Below are 16,207 nucleotides of genomic sequence, written 5' to 3'. Positions count from 1 at the left end.
CTCCCTCCATCTGGCCCATGTGCCAGAAGATCTGTTTGATGATCTTCTCAGGCACAGAGGTGCAGCTAGCAAGTTGGTCATTTCTAGTCTTTTTTTTTTTTAATGGGTGCAGAGTTTCCCTTCTCCCAGACACCAGAAACTTCGCCTGACTGCCAGGACTTTTCAAATACCATGGAGAGTGGCTTGACAACTACGTTAGTCAATTCCCTCAGGACTCTGGGCCATATCTCATCAGATCCCATAGACATATATATGTTCAGGTTCCTCAAGTGATCATGAACCTGATCTTTTCTTACAGTAGGAAAGGCTTTGCCTCATCTGGTCCTTGTCTTCTGGTCCATCAGCTCAAAAGGTGCAAGGAGTGAGATTGCCAGTGAAGACTAAAGCAAAACAGTCGTTGAGAATTTCAGCCTTCTCTTCATCTCTTGTTAGTTGCTTACCTGTCTTTCTCATCAGGGTGGGTATGCTTTCTCTAACCTTTTCTGTTTGAGATACCTGTAGAACATCTTCCTGTTATTCTTTGCATGCATTGCCAAGTTCAGCTCCAGCTGCATCTTGGCCTTCCTGACCTCATCTCTACACAATCAGGAGTGTGTCAATATATTTCTCAGGATACCTATCCCTGCTTCCACTGCTTGTGCATTTCCTTCTTGCCCTTGATTTTGACCAGCAAGTCTTAACTCACCCATGCTGTTTTGTTTATTTTTCCCCCCTTCTCTTGCCTGGTTTCTTGCCTCTGTTATCATTCGCTTCTTTCATTTAGGCTGTTTGCCTTCAGCCTAGAAGGGAGATGCTATAGAATCCCCTTGACCTTGGGCAACTTCTGATAGGTATTTCCATTTCTGTTTCACATAATCACAGAAGATCTTTGGTTGGAATAGGAATAGACCTTCAAGATCATCTAGTCCAACCTTCAACCCAGCACTGCAAGTTCACCACTAAACCATGTCCCTAAACACCAGGTTTCAGGGAAGGCAGAGCTTGGCTCCATCAGTTTATTTCTTGCTCAGCTTCCCCAATGCTGCTTAATGTTTCAGCTTCGTCTTGCAGCTCTGCCACCACACTGAGCAGATGGTTCACAACTCACAAAGCAGTTCTCTCTACTGCAACTTGCTACCACTTAAAGGTTTTGACACTCCCTACAGAACTGAACAGCTGCATGTTTTTGTTTAAACTTGACAAATCTTTTACAATGCTGGTCAGAAACAACCCATTTTGTCACTCAGTGTGGATGCATGAGAAAAAAAAAAGAGAAGTCAACAATCTCTTTAGCACTTTGCTTAAACTAAGGACCTTGGAGGAAGAGGACAGGTAATGTTCAACAAATACAAGTGCTGGGCTGGGATAACTGAGCACTCTGCTGGAAAGCATGGAAAAGCAAAACAAAGCAGACGTAGAGAAAGGACTCACCTATACATATGAGTGACAACTCCAGAAGCCTTAGCACCCCGTGGCAGCAGGAATTATGACTGTATAAGAACAACAAACTGTTAAAGGACCAAATGCTATTCATGCATCATCCTCATCATCATTATTATGGCAAAATTTTCTATCTGAATCACCAAATTGTTTCATTTTGATACCCTTAAAGTACTTTAATGAGGTGATAAGAACCTACAGAAAGGCTGGAGAGGGACTTTTCATAAGGATATTTAGCATTAGGACAAAGGGGAATAATTTTAAGCTGAGGGCCAGTAGGTTTGTACTGAATTGTAGGAAGATATTCTTCAATACAAGGGTGGTGAGAATCTGGGCTAGGTTACCCAGGGAGGTTGCGAGTGTCCCCTCCCTGGAGGTGTTCAAGGCCATGTTGGATGAGGCCTTGAGCAAATAAGCCTGGCTGAAAGGCACCCCTGCCCATGGTAGGGAGATTGAAATAGATGATCTCCAAGGTCCTTTCCAATCTAAGCCATTCTATGATTCTGTAATCTTGAGAGTGCAAGGGGGAGGTCATTAAAAAAAAGGAGAAGAAGTGTCTTGCTTACCTTTTCAAAGACAAGTAACTTTGCATTTAAAAATCACATTTATGGCTTTCAAAATTACATTTTGATTCAAATTTCCCTGCAATACGAGTCAGTAAGACTCAAAAGTGACTCTTTCCAAGTTCTTACAAGAACCTAGAGGGTTTCCAGCAAAGCAACACATTCAAACCAAGCCTGCTTTAGAGAGGAGGCAGTTCCCTTCCATCACTGTCATCCATACCAGCCCTTTTAACAAGAATATCCTCAAAGAAGAGGATATTCTCCTTTCTGTTTATATAAGTTCCTACTAAAATAAAGGGTTCTGGTACAAGCTGTTTCTAAAGCAGTACAGCCCTGTCCTACCTCTGATTTGCTTATCAAAGCATGTCCTAGGATCATAACTAAGACCTAGAGGGTATGCACATGCTTCCCTTCTGTGCAAGTCACTGAGGAGAGGTCTTTCTGCAGAGTATTTTGTGCTGGAGCTTGAAATCTTGTCCACTCTGCTCAAATGTTAATAATCCCATGGTGTTTTTCAGAGTTATCAGCGTTGTCCTTAAACAAAATCTCACTTCATTTTTCCTTTTTAGGCAGAAAGCCCAGAGCTAATTGGATGCATTCCCTCTTTTCTTCAGTGACAAAATGTAATGCTGATGTGTGCATATAATGTGGGAATCACGTTAATCATAGGCACACAGATTTCAAAGCCAAGAGTGCTGGTTGTGATGACCTAGACTGATCCGCAGTGTAACACCAGGCATAGAATTTCTGCCAGTGATTCCTGCCTCAAGCCCATGATTTTGCACCTCAGTTCCCATCTGTATAAACTGAGTTGCAGCTTCCAGACACAGAGTTTGTTATGCCTCTCTATGCTGCATGAAAGAGTTCTTTGTTCCCGGAAACGTTCTATCACACTAAAGTCTTGTGGGCTCTGATCAAGCCACCACTTCACCTTCTCTTTGCTAAAATGAATAGATTAAACCTCCCCAAGGTGAGGTTTCCAGGCTTTGAATTATTCTATAAAAAGACCACACAGACCTTCAGTCTTGGTATCTCAGTTAATTGTTCAGAAGTTAGTCAGGGAAGCATAGAATTTCCCAGTTGGAAATGACCTTAAAAATCAGAGACTCCAACCATAACTTACCACCTCCTTGTATACAACTGTTAGACCATGTCCCTAAGCACCTCATCCAAATGTCTTGTAAACACTTTAAGGAATGGTGGCTCAGCCAGTTCCCTAGGCAGCCTGTTCCAGTGCTCAGTGACCCTTTTGGTGAAGAACTCTTCTTAATATCTTGTCCAAACCTCACCTGCTGCAACTTGAGTCAATTTTCTCTCATCCTATCACTTGTTACTAGGGAGACTAACATCATCTCACTACAACCTCCTTTCAAGCAGTTTTAGAGAGTGATGAGATCTCCCCTCAGCCATTTCTTCTCTAAGCTGAAACAACCCAGTCCCTGCAAGCACCTCTCATAAGACTTACGGTCAAGACCCCTTACCAGCCTTTTTGCCCTCTTCTGGACATGCTCCAGCTCCTCAGTGTTCTTATTGTGGTGAGGTGCCCAAAACTGAACACAGAACTTCAAGTGTGGCCTCTATTTGGATCCACAGCATTGTCCCTGAGCATGTGTTATGTTTTCAGTTCTGTCATCAGCTGATATTTCTTGGTTTATCCAAAAGGATATACTACCTTGTGCAGAAAACAAATTGTAAATGGGCCTTAGCTACATATAAGCAGGACTGTGGGTCCATATTCAAAGCAAGGGCTCAGATGCTTTGTATGCACTCATAACAAACACAGGGCTTAAGTTAAAAGCAGTAAGAAAGATTTAAGCAATTAGGTGGGGTGCCACAAGCAATTTTGGATCTTCTGGTTTAGACTTAGAATTTTGGTTTGGTCTGTAATTGCTGATTTGGCTGAAGGAGCTGCTCCCAGTGTTTCCTGTTACCCTGCTTGGCCTGCCATATTTATGTGCATGTCAAGTGCCATGGTCTAGTTGACTGGATAGGGCTGGGTGCTAGGTTGGACTGGATGATCTTGGAGGTCTCTTCCAACCTGGTTGATTCTATGATTCTATTCTAAGTGTTGGCTCCCTGTGGTGAGCTGAAATTAGCCCCAGAAAAAATCATCAGACTAGCTCAGAAAGTTTGGAAGGAAAATGAAGCTATACGTTAAAAGCAAGCTAAAATCTAAAAGCATAAAACCTAATGTATAGATACAAAATGTATTTACATATACTTACAATTATTTACAATTCAGGAAAAAAACCACAAAGATCCCCTCAAATTGTTCTCCCACCCCTCAGGACAAGGGAACAAGAGAATATCTCTTCCCCCAGAGAGAAATCAGAAAGCCCTGCTGCTGTCAACTTAGCCACAACAGAAGTCTCAGCCAAGGTCAGCAAAGCCATGCAAAAGGGACAAGCCAGTAGCCAGAGTGAAGAAGAGAAAATGAAGAAATCAGTTTGTGCAGCAGACTATATACCAAACCAGCAAGCCAATGGAATGATATAGACTCATTTATTGTTTACTTTTGTATCCAATGCCCTCTTTTATTTACCTTTCACTATTTTTTCTATTCAACATCTTTGGAATTTTCCTATTTCTTGTTTTTAATTTAGAACTGGGCTAGAGTCCTAGCTCTAAATCACCACACTCCCCAGATGTGCTGTTTCTGTAATTACTAGCAAAACCTCAAACAAGCTCTAATTTTCATGGCAAAATACCCATATTTTACAGTGATCTGATGTGGAAGAGACATCTCAAGTAGTTCACAAGTGTTGAAAAGTGCTAGTCTTGTCAAAGAGATTCATCAGCAGATCAATAAATAGTGCAGAACCCCCATTGCTATAGCATCTATGTTGGAAAGAGATATCACAGTAACACAGTATGGTAGAGGTTGGAAGGAATCACTGAAGATCGAGTCCAACCTTGCCTTGGCATATTCACCTAAAAAGGGTCACACAGGAACATGTTCAAGTGAGTTTTGAATGTCTCCAGAGACAATCTCTTTGGGCAGCCTGTTCCAGTGCTCCAGCAACCTCAAATTAAAGAAGTTCCTCCTCATGCCTAAATGGAACTTCTTATCTTCAAGTTTATGCACATTATCTCTTGTCCTGTTACTAAGCGCCACTTAAAAAACACTGGTCCCATCCTTACACTCACCCTTTAAGTATTTACAAGCGTTTATGTGATCCTAACACAGCCTTCTCTTTTCCAGACTAATGAGACTAAATTCTCTGTCAGGAAAGACATAAGTCTCTCATAAGGGAGATGTTCCAGTCCCCTCATCATCTTTGCAGCCCTGCATATAGACATATCATGCACATAAAACTCCAGATTACAAAATCGTTGCTCCTTTTTTTGTTGTTGTTTGTTTGTGTTTTTTTGGGGGGGGGGGGGAGTTGTTGTGTTTTGGGTTTTTTAAAAGTATATTAGTAAAGATTCGTTTTGGTTTGTTTGTTTGGGCAGGGAAGGGTTGTGGGTTTTTTTAATCACTGAAAATCCATCCAGTATGAATACAGCAAGTCGTACACATTAAAAATGTTATTTTGGGCTATCTGCAAGCTGCAAAATTGTTAAGGTTATTTTCATAGACAGTGAGACTAGACATGTCTCTTTCTCTTTTCCATAGATGCTGGGAGACTCCAGCCCCATTCAGTGGTAATAGATGGCCCAAATATTTGACATGCATTTGGCACTATTAGTATTTACTCAAAGTGTAATGTTACTTTTTTCCTTGCAAAACTCTGAGGCACACAATCAATACAGAGTGTGAGGTAATGGTTCTATCCACTGGTCAAGAAGAAACCTAGGAAGCAGAGAGCTGCTTTTTCAGCAGAGTTGAGTCAGTGTTTTCATTTTCAATGTGCTTTGCACTAAACATCATTAAAGCCCTTTTACTAATTCTGATCTTGTGATTTCTACCACCGACAAGTAGAAGCAGAACCCAGCAGAGCAAAGTGATGTAGCGTTAGGGTATTGTTTCAAAAGCAACATCTAAATGTGATGGCTGCTCCATTGTCTGGCTCTCTAAACCCAGCCTCGGATTTTCCTTATGGGACAGTGCTCCAGCAAAATAAATAAATGGGCAGTAGTCAAAACTGCAAAGCCCTCTATAAGATGTTATTGTGTTCCAAGCTCAGCAATAATAGGAGAGACATCACATTACAGCAGACGTGCACTTCTGCACTTTTGCAAAGATCAAAGCTTGCCTTGTCTGCAATAACTTTGGATAGGTGCAAGATGGCTTGAACCAGCAGGGTCTAAAACACAACAGGGGGAACTGTCATCAACACTCCACTAGCTAATTGAAGTCCAAATTTCTTCATATTGCCTGACTGATTGAAAGGCCTAAAAAACAGCACAATTGCTTTGCAGCAGGTAAATAAATCGATGGTGGGAGGAAGTGCAAGTGGAGGATGGAAGGACCATAGAAGGCCTTATATCTGTGGGGACTTCTGGAAAACAGAGAGCAAAGATGCCATACCTTCAAGTTGAAATGCTTTACAAAAGGCTTAATTACCAGAAGGCATATTCCACATATTCTCTACACATGAGCTTCATAGCCAAACACTCCACCAAATCTTGACCATTGTTCTTACAAAGGCTTCAGACAGAAGCAGTTCAAGCCAAGTGGAACAGTCATCACCAGGTGCCAGATACTTTCCCATGAAAATCTCTGTGTAAGGTAGTGGTCCTGACTCTCCATTACCTGTAAATAATGCCTACATACATTGAGGTAAGTGGCCTTGATATTTTCTTCATCTTCTTTCCATGTTCTGCCACCAGCTCTGACACAAGCTGAATGAGATGAAAGCTTATACTAACTTCATGCTACTCTGGGGATGATGTCCAAATTATGCCTGGAGGTCTTTCCTCCCTCCCCTTGCATCAGGGAGAGCTCTGTGGCCACCAGCAGAGTTAAGAGCAGAGTTGAACTGTTGCATTGGCCTACAGTCTCCCAGGGACAGCATGACATGGTTGTGACAGACTGGACACACCAGAGTGTGCTCTGAGTCTCAGTGGCCTTTCAAGTGTCACAATTCAAGCTCCAGAAACAACCTATAACTTCTGAATTGCCTCAGCTTGAGGATATTGGCTTACAGACATGGAGTTGTTTCAAGAGCTCAGCACACACACACTTTCCTGAAGAGCTGGTGCCAGTACCTGCTGGGCTACAGTGCTCCCACATCAGCTGCAGCCCCTGAGTGGTAAGGTCAGTACCTGGGACTATGCTGGGAGTATCAGCCCCAGGCTAAAGAGTATGGGGCTGCAAGTGTGGCCATGAGCTGGCTTTGTGGCTGCAGGCAGGAAGCAAGAAATTCCTGGAGGAGATTCCCAAGAGCTCCCAGCTTCCCCACAGGAAAGCTTGGCTGTATTTTCTGCTGTGTGGGTTGTGAAGTTGGATGTTCATGCACAGTGTGTGAAGTGAGACACAGCCTTTTCGTCCTCATTAGGGATATTAATACCTCTGGAAAACCAAGCACAGGATCATAGATTGGTAGGGGCTGGGAGACACCTCTGGAGATGATCAAGTTCAAAACTCCTATCAAAACAGGATCCCCTAAGGTAATCCACATAGGAATGCATCCAGCCAGGTTTTAAAGTCTCCAGAGAAGGAGATTTCACAACCTCTCTGAGCAGTCTGGTTCAGTGCTTTGGCACCCTTATAGTAAAGAATTCTCTCCTGGTGCTGAGGTGGAGTTTCCTGTGTTCCAGTTTCTGTCTGTTGCTCTTTGTCTTTTCACAAACCCCCACTGAAAACCTTGCTCAAAACACTGAGTAGTTAAGCAGGACACACAATATAGCCCTCATTTCTACTCCTTTAGCCTTCAATCTGTTTTCATTCAGGGTCAGTGGCTGATCCCATACAGTCTTACAGAGGTCCTACCTCACTGGGCAGCTAACAAGTTAACTGACACATCCGATCTGGTTGCATTGTCTACCTTCAGTCAATTCCTGTCAAAAATTACTAGTTACACTAGTTCAAAGATGCAAAAATTAGCATGTATTCTTCCAAAGTATTAGATACCACTGCTGACCTGCTGCTCTGGTGAATGCATTCAAAACCTCAAATGTGTTCCTCATAAACACAAGGTAATCAGCCAGGGTCCCTTCAACTGAAACATATTGTACCTTCCATATTGCAGTCATCCTGCCATAGATTAGAGGTAATATTTCCTCCTGCTCCACACACCAAACATCTCAGTCTTACTGCTAGTATAAAACTCCCCTCTTTTATCATAAAATCATAGAATCAACCAGGTTGGAAGAGACCTCCAAGATCATCCAGGCCAACCTATCCCCCAGCCCTGTCCAATCAACTACACCATGGCACTAAGTACCTCATCCAGGCTTTTTTCAAACACCTCCAGGGACAGCAACTCCACCACCTCCCTGGGCAGCCCATTCCAATGGAAAAATCACTCTCTGTGAAGAACTTCCTCCTAACATCCAGCCTATACCTCCCCTGGCACAATCTGAGACTGTGTCTCTTTGTTGTGTTGCTGGTACCATTTGGGTCTACAACCACATAGTGTTTTGATCTGGCAGTAGGGAATGGCTCAAGTAGATTACATAGGAAAACACCTAAATGCTGTCAGGGGAGGGAGGGAAGATTAAAAGACAGCTGATTTCAAGCACCTGAAACTAATCAAGTCCGAAGTGACTGTGTAAATGCAGCAAAATTTTGGAATCTCATTTCTCCAGGTGTCATCTATCCATCCTTGTTGCAAGCTTTCTAAGAGCAACAGTTCTACAAGCCTAGACAGCCATTGTTCAACTGTCCTCACAGACAGAGTTTGGGGTTGTTTTTATTTCCTTCCTTAAAGAGCTAACATGTCTTCTTCATCTGTAACACCCTTACAAATGGCTCAAGACTATCACATTTCCCACCTCTGCTCCTATCATGTTCTTTCCTAGACTAAACAAACCTGATTCAGATTTTACTCAAAGTTTATGTTTTCTAAGCCTCTTATCAATCTTGCTTCTCCAATAGTGACTTTTTCACATTTATCTACATCTTACTGACCGTGCAGTCCTTCCAAAAGGGAGATCTGGTAGAGTGTAAAATAGACTTACAAAGAAAGGAGAGCACTCATACTGTAAGAAAAATAACAAATTAAATATCATCACGAGAGTGATAGGAGAGATTGATTAGGTGAGACCAAATATATTGTTTCTATCTTTTGTTTCTTCTGGAATGAAAGTAGCTGTACTGACCATTTCATCAACCTATGCTTTCATGAAGAAGTCATTAAGAAGACAGCTCTTCTCACATCTCTGGGAAGCAGTCAGTGCCCTACTAGTGAAAAAGCTGGATTAAAGGATCCTTTGGCTCATAAGATTTTAGTGCAACTAAAATGATTTTGCCTGATGCTAGTGAAGAAGCAGCATGATGATATCTGATCACAGGCACACATATAACCCTCCTGTGCAAAGGAACATGGTAGAGAAGCCCTTCAAGCTGGTGTCTGCTGTGTGGAGTCAGTAACAGGAGACAGCACTGTTACACCACAGAAATTTGTATCATAAAAAACACTCCAATGCTCTCCTGTCACGTCATCTTTAAGGTCCACAGAGAATGCTCCTCACGTACCTTTTCAGCCTCATCTAGTCTAAGCCTGGGTTTTGGTTTATGTTTAGTTGCAGGTGGTAGGTTTGGAGGGTAGGTGATTCAGAAAGGCTTCTTGAGAACAGAGCCCTTGTGCCACATTTATTAGCTGATTCAAAGCCCATCAAAATTCTTTTTTTTCTGCACTCTCAGATGAGTTTTTTGTTTAGTGCTGGCTCACATGGTGGACTCAGCTGCAGAAGCAGCCTGCTCCAGTCCCTCTTTTTCACTTCCAAAAAGGAAAAAAAAAAAAAAATCACAGGGATGCACCCAGCTCTGCCCCATTCTTCTGTGGGTCCCTTGCTGGGGTCATCTCTCAGCATCAGCTCTCAGAAGTAAAGCCCTAGAATCTTTCACAGAACAAACCAGAGAAGTGCAAGAGCAACTTGTGGATAGGGGGAAGTGGAAGAGAGACTGTTTTCCTTCTAAGTCCTAAAGGAAAGTTTGAGCCCACAGTTTGTTTATCATTTGATTTTATCCAGTTTACTATGATAAATAAGGAAAGGGGAAGCTAGGATTGTCTGGAATAGGCTCAGATCCAAAGTATGCTGCTGGAAAAGGAAAAAATATCCAGAACAGCCACATGCACAAACACACAGCTAATTCCACTGATTCTTTACATGCCTGCACCACTCCCCGCTCTGTACACCTCAACTATTAGCTCACCCACCTCAGACTAGGGATTACACTGTGCTGCTTATCCACTACTCCCATGGGCTGACAGCCCAGCGCTCTGCCCTCATGTTTCTTTAATTCCTGGTATTACACCAATACCAGGACAAAACAGATCAGGTCAATATTCAAACTTTCAGCCAATGGAAATCAGATAATCATCATCCACAGCGTGCAAGGGGCACTTCCTTACTTCACACTGCTTTGTGGGACAAAATTCAGGGAAGAGAGCCCTCCACTTTTTCTCTAAATGCACATCAGTTTGTCTTGACATGTACTAGAACTTTCCTAAATGTCCCTCCACCTTATCTCTCAATATCCTTTCTCTGACTGACTCCTCTCTGCAGCTCTTGCCATCTCCAGCAGCATTTGTAAAAGGCTGTCCACCCCCTCAAATCTTTGCCCCACAGAAGACTACTTCTCTATTCTATGTGTCTGGTAGAGGGAGGAGGGTGTCCTTGAGGTTCTTTTCCTGCTTTGATCTCACTCAGTGGGAGAGTAGAATGGTAAGACTGTGTGGTAAGGCTCCTGTTGTGGCCCAGCCTGCATTGCTAACCTAGATGCTTTGTGAGAGCTTTAAAAAAAATAAAAAAGGAGATGGGAGGATTAATTTAAATCAAAACTTAAGTAACAATACTATCAGAAAATAGATGTCTATTCTTCTGGAATCTTTGGGCTTAAGCATTTGCAGCTGGGAAATATGGACATCTTTCTGCATATTATTTTTCCCAGTGCAGTTGCTTGGCAGCTCAAAAACCTTATAGCAGGAAAATGGCTGTAGCATTTGAGAGATGAGTTCAAAGCCCTGTGCTCTAGCAGGTCATCTGGTGTTTGACCTACACATACTGAAAGCCTTGGGAAGAACACCACCCTGGAATTTTGGAATAATTTAAAATCAAGATCTTTGTGAGCACGGTGCATGTGCACATTACATCTAAAACACACACTCAAGTTCAGATCCCAACAGGAGTTAGGATCACAGTTGATACCATCCATACACAACATCAGCAACAAGCCAAAAGTTCCTACATGCATCCTAGTCACCAGCCAAATGCAAGTCTGTTACAGCTTAGGTTAATCACTTGAGGTGTCTCAGGTTTTCCACTGAGACTGAAGCAAGTTTTTATTTAGCAGTAATGAACAGGTTCTGCAGTCTGAAGCATACACGGTCCTGACAGCTCAGTTGGCCCATGATATTCAGGTAAAGGGGGATAACATCATTACCTGTCTGAGCCAGGAGGTTCCTCAGTCTAACTCTGTAGGAATGGATTCTAAGACTAAGAACTGAAATTGATCTCCCTATTCCACCTAGTCCCCGTGCTTCTTGCCTAGCTGGGGAGAAAGTGTTTCAAGAACATCCACATCTGCATTCATAACCTTTGAGCTAGCTTCCAGCACACACAACCCATGCATGCACCACCTACCCTGCTCTCCAGGGTTCTGGGATCACACATGGAATTCAGTCAGCCAAAACACATTGTGTTTATCTGCCTACATGAGCTCTGCTCCTGCCAACAACCATCCTGTTTCATTCTATATCTGCCTGCCTTTCCTGGCAGTTTGTGTTGTGGCATCTAAAATCCGGCAAGGTACAAGCAGTTGGATGGATCAAATAATTTTGTTGAGGTACTCAAATACACAGTGGGTGGGTAATGGATTTTTGGTCAAAAGCCATGCTAAGAATGTTGAAAAGGAAGGCTTGATGACAGACCTCAGGACTTGCAGTGGCAACCTTAATTATGATGAATTTAAACAAACTCAAAATATCTTTAAAAAAACATTTTTCTTGGGTATCAGAGAAGTTCACATCATGCTGGGAGTTTAGGATTCCCATTGTGACTCATCCTAGGTAACACACCATGTTTTTCTTCACTTACTTGCTCAGAAACAATCACTTGATATTTTAGTATAAACATCTGTCAGGAAACAGATCATATCCTATAGAACAAGAGGAAACTAAGCTTTGTTCGTGAAATGATAAGAATGTATTTTTAATGACAGAGGCCTAAGGCAGTTTCCCATAATTAGTTTACAGGAGTATGTCAGAAAGTCTCTGGCAGGCTGCACAGTGCTCATAAATCTGCATGACTGTGAAGTGTTCCAGGGTCCCTTCAAAGGGACTGGATCAGAGGCAAAAATAGCAGGACACTCTTCATGTGGTAATCCCAACCTCTGCATACCAGGAGGTATCAGAAATCTTAATGAGGAATCCAGTCCCCAGAGGCTTTTACCTCTAATCTACACCAAAGAGAAGAGAGGGGAGAATAAATAAATAGAAACACTCACATTTTTTGACAGATCCAAAACGGACTTCCAAAGTCTTTAATGTTCCCTCATTGCTGATCAGCTGTGATCCTGTAAAACAAAAGAAGTCAATATATTCTTCACTGGAAATAAGGCCAAATTCCCAGGCAAAATTAAATGCATCTCCACTGATGTGAACTCCAGTTTCTCCAAGAAAATGCCTCCAGTGCTTTATCATGTAACATGGAAGGCAGAATGTATTTTCTGCCAGGATGTGGAAGATAGTCAGAAGTCAGATAGTTCAAGATTCAGGTTAGACCTGCTTCAATGAGGTAGAGTCACCCCTAGTCAGGCTCACAGCCCTGGGAAGCTGTTTGAGTAGGAGAGCAGCAGCTGCCTCTATGCCCAGGACCAGGAGGTGGGCTATTCCAGCGAGGTAGCTACAGTAAAGACAGCAGTTGTCCAGTGGTGGGAATGATTTCTTCCCATAGAGATGTAAGCACCCACAAAGCAAATTTAAACCAAGTTAATTTCTTAATTAATTTTCCAGCAATTTCTCTTAACTTCCAAACCCTGAAGAGTTTATACAGACACTCTGATGAATACCACTGCTCCACTGGCAGGTACAACAGCAGTGACTGAGAAACTTCTTGTTCGTTTGTTTTGTTTTTTTTCACCCCTAGGGAAGAAGGCAGTGCCAGTCATTGTCATCCTCACAGCCCCTCAACACACTTCCTTTTCTTCCCTCCCACAAAGCCATGCAAACATTTCCTTATTCTCTGCTTGTGGTTTCCACAGACTGAAGATAAAAATCTGAGTAAATAATGAGCAAGAAAAAAGGAAGAAACAATTCTACTAAGAGAGATAGGAGTATTTAATAGCTCACTCAAACCTTGTATCTGTGCATCACAAGACACTTCACACAGCCCCAGTGTGGTATGGTGGGCCTTTCCAAAGCAAAGGCCACTAAGACAGAAAGTGACTCCTAGATCTTTGTCTTAAACCAGAAATTCATTATTGTGAGAAACGTTTTGCCATACCCCAGACTGCATGTTAAGGCTGTTCAGCCTGGAAAAGTTCCTGGAAAGACCGCATGGAGGCCACTTAGTATCTGAAAGTGGTCTACAAGAAAGCTGGGGAGGGACTTCTTACAGGGGATTGGGGTGATAGGATAAGGGGGAATGGCTTTAACCTGGAAGAGGTCAGATTTAGACAGGAGGAAATGGTTTACATTTAGGATGGTGACACAACCGCAAAAGGTTGCTCAGGGAGATTGTCGATGCCTCCTCTGTGGACTTGTTCAAGGCCAGGCTGGACAGGACCTTAAGCAACCTAGTCTAGTAGTGTAAGATGTCCTTGCCCATGGGGTGTGTGTGTGTGTTTAACTAGATGATCTTTAAGATCCCTTCCAACCCAAACCATTCTATGAGTCTTTGATAATGAAGCATTCCAAACAAGGGACACTTCTTTGGCAAATCTGATTTCCAAACTATTTTGAGATTATTCTCCTTAAATTAGCTCTCACATATTTCTGTTAAAAGCATAGTTACATTATTTTTTAAATTTCCAGGTAGGATTATGTGCTTTATTCTTAAATATGAGCTAAAATGCACATTTTATTCATCAGCTGTTATCATTCATCCATTTCTGCCCTAAGACCAGATGGTTTTGCTTTCTGGTTCTTGTGTGCTAGCAAAGTACCTGTGCCTTTTGGAAATGTGGTGTGATGAAAGGCAATAAAACCAATTTAAATGTATTCAATTGAATTAAAGAATGCAAAACTATTATTCAAACCTTCTCTTGAAATAAATAGAGCAAAGCCTGCCCTTTGTCAAGGCCTTTTAGAACATAGAGAAGAATATAAGAATTCGACTCCATTCTTAAGCCTTTAGTTGGAAGTAACACAGCTTGGGCACCACAGCACTAAGGAGAGCCAAACCTCTTTGATTTTTCTTTTTTATGGAAGTTGTCTTAGTCCCATCCATGAGTGACCTTGGGACTGTCCTGTTGACAGCAGCAGAGGGGACTATCCAGTTGACAGAGGCAGCAGAGATGCCTCATACAAGGATCTACACCAGATTAGACACCATGATCTGCCTCTTTCTCCCTTTGTTTCGGTCCTCCATGAAATGGAAATACTTCCAACTTGTAAATATCTTTTACAGTTAGAGAAGAAAAAAACAGACTGAAATGAAGCAAACCATTATCCATATCACTTACCAGTACACAGACTCCAGCATGCAAAAACCTGATGCCCAAAACACTATCTGCTGAAGGCATTTGTCTTTCAAACAGAAGTTTTATCCTTCAACTTTCATTAAGGAAATTAATTGTCCAATATTCTGCATTTATACCAGCTATAGACAACTAAAACCAATAGAGAGACCTGAGCAGCCCCAGTAAATCAGTGGCTTTAATTCTCATCATATTCAGAATGGTGGGGCCCAGCTGGGAAAGGCCATCAGGAACTTCTCACCAGCTGGCAACAATCAAGAACTAAGTGCATGGAATGAGTGAGTGCTTCACTTCAGACACTTGAATGAAGTCATGTTTTACAGTGCTAATGTAAATACAGTTCAATGGAGAAGATGCTGGCAGAAAGCCACAGCAAGGACATAAATTCATGGTGAAGCAGGTCACAAAAGGGTCCAGCATCTCAAATAAATAAACTTTTTACCCAGGTAGTAAACGAAGAGAAAGGCCAGATTTTATATTTCCTCCACAATTCATCCTTGAAAAACAAGACCAAGTAAAATGAAAGGCTCTCAAATACGTTTAAACTATTCCAGCTATCTAGTTCAGTTGACCAGTGCATTAAACAAATGAGAAACTGCTCACTTCTTGCTTATTCTCTTTTGCATCACTGAAAATGTTGATACTGTTCCAAACTAGGAGATCTGGGCTGTGGATATATATCTTCAGTGGCCCCTCCAACAAGAAGCTCTCAAAATGTTCCTCCAAAGAAAAGCCACAAAATCCTGGATTGTTTTATTATAATCTGGCATTATATTATATAAATAATTATTATAACCTGGCATTCTGTAGCCTTTCTATTTGCCTCTTGCAACACTGGATCTGAGTGAATGCTAAGGAATCCCTCTAGCACCTGGCTTGCCTGACACTGCTTTTACCCTTAATATGATCCTGTGTCCCAGTATGACAGTAGCAGGACTGAGAAGAATACTAGGAACCACAAACAAATTTAGATACCTCATTAGAGCAGTCACAAGCCTTAGCTTTCCAAAATGTACTACATTCCCAGTTTTACCAGTCAAACATCTTTGATAACATGTATACTGTGCAGTAAATGAATTAATCAAACATACCCAAAGCATCTTTGCAGTTTGCAGACCTGGTCCAAACAAATATAAGCTCCTTCTGAAATCAGTTTTTTAGGTCAGCTCTCCAACATACTGCTTCTCCTCTTCCCCATCAGAACTTCTAATTTGCCAACTGAGAGTCAAACTCTAGATTGAGAGGGTCAAAATTTTCACATCTGGGATTTCATTGTCATTTCAGACGTGTCATGCTGACAGTGGGTGCTGCAGGAAGTGATTTATAAGGGCCTGTGGTGAAAGGACAATGGACAATGATTTAAACTACAACTTCCTGAGGGGTGGTTCTGGCCAGGAGGAGGTTGCTCTCTTCTCTCAGGTGGCCAGCACCAGAACAAGAGGACACAGCCTCAGGCTGCGCCAGGGGAGATTTAGGC

General features: G+C 42.1%; 1 long non-coding RNA gene across 2 annotated transcripts in view; it reads right to left on the bottom strand.

Annotated features, from left to right (window-relative positions):
- Positions 1-14,931, bottom strand: part of LOC135175654 (uncharacterized) — a 66,189-nt gene extending 51,258 nt beyond the window's left edge. For both annotated transcript variants that reach the window (XR_010302423.1, XR_010302422.1), the window contains exons 1-2: positions 14,716-14,931; positions 12,538-12,606 (exon numbers count right to left, since the gene is read on the bottom strand). This is a non-coding gene — a long non-coding RNA (uncharacterized LOC135175654). The remainder of the gene's footprint in view (positions 1-12,537; positions 12,607-14,715) is intronic.
- Positions 14,932-16,207: the final 1,276 nt, after the last annotated feature.

The sequence above is a fragment of the Pogoniulus pusillus genome, chromosome 5 (genome assembly GCF_015220805.1).
Source record: "Pogoniulus pusillus isolate bPogPus1 chromosome 5, bPogPus1.pri, whole genome shotgun sequence".
Taxonomy (NCBI): Eukaryota; Metazoa; Chordata; class Aves; order Piciformes; family Lybiidae; genus Pogoniulus; species Pogoniulus pusillus.
The sequence above is the reverse complement of the archived record's forward strand: the minus strand, read 5'-3'. Positions and strand labels throughout refer to the sequence as shown.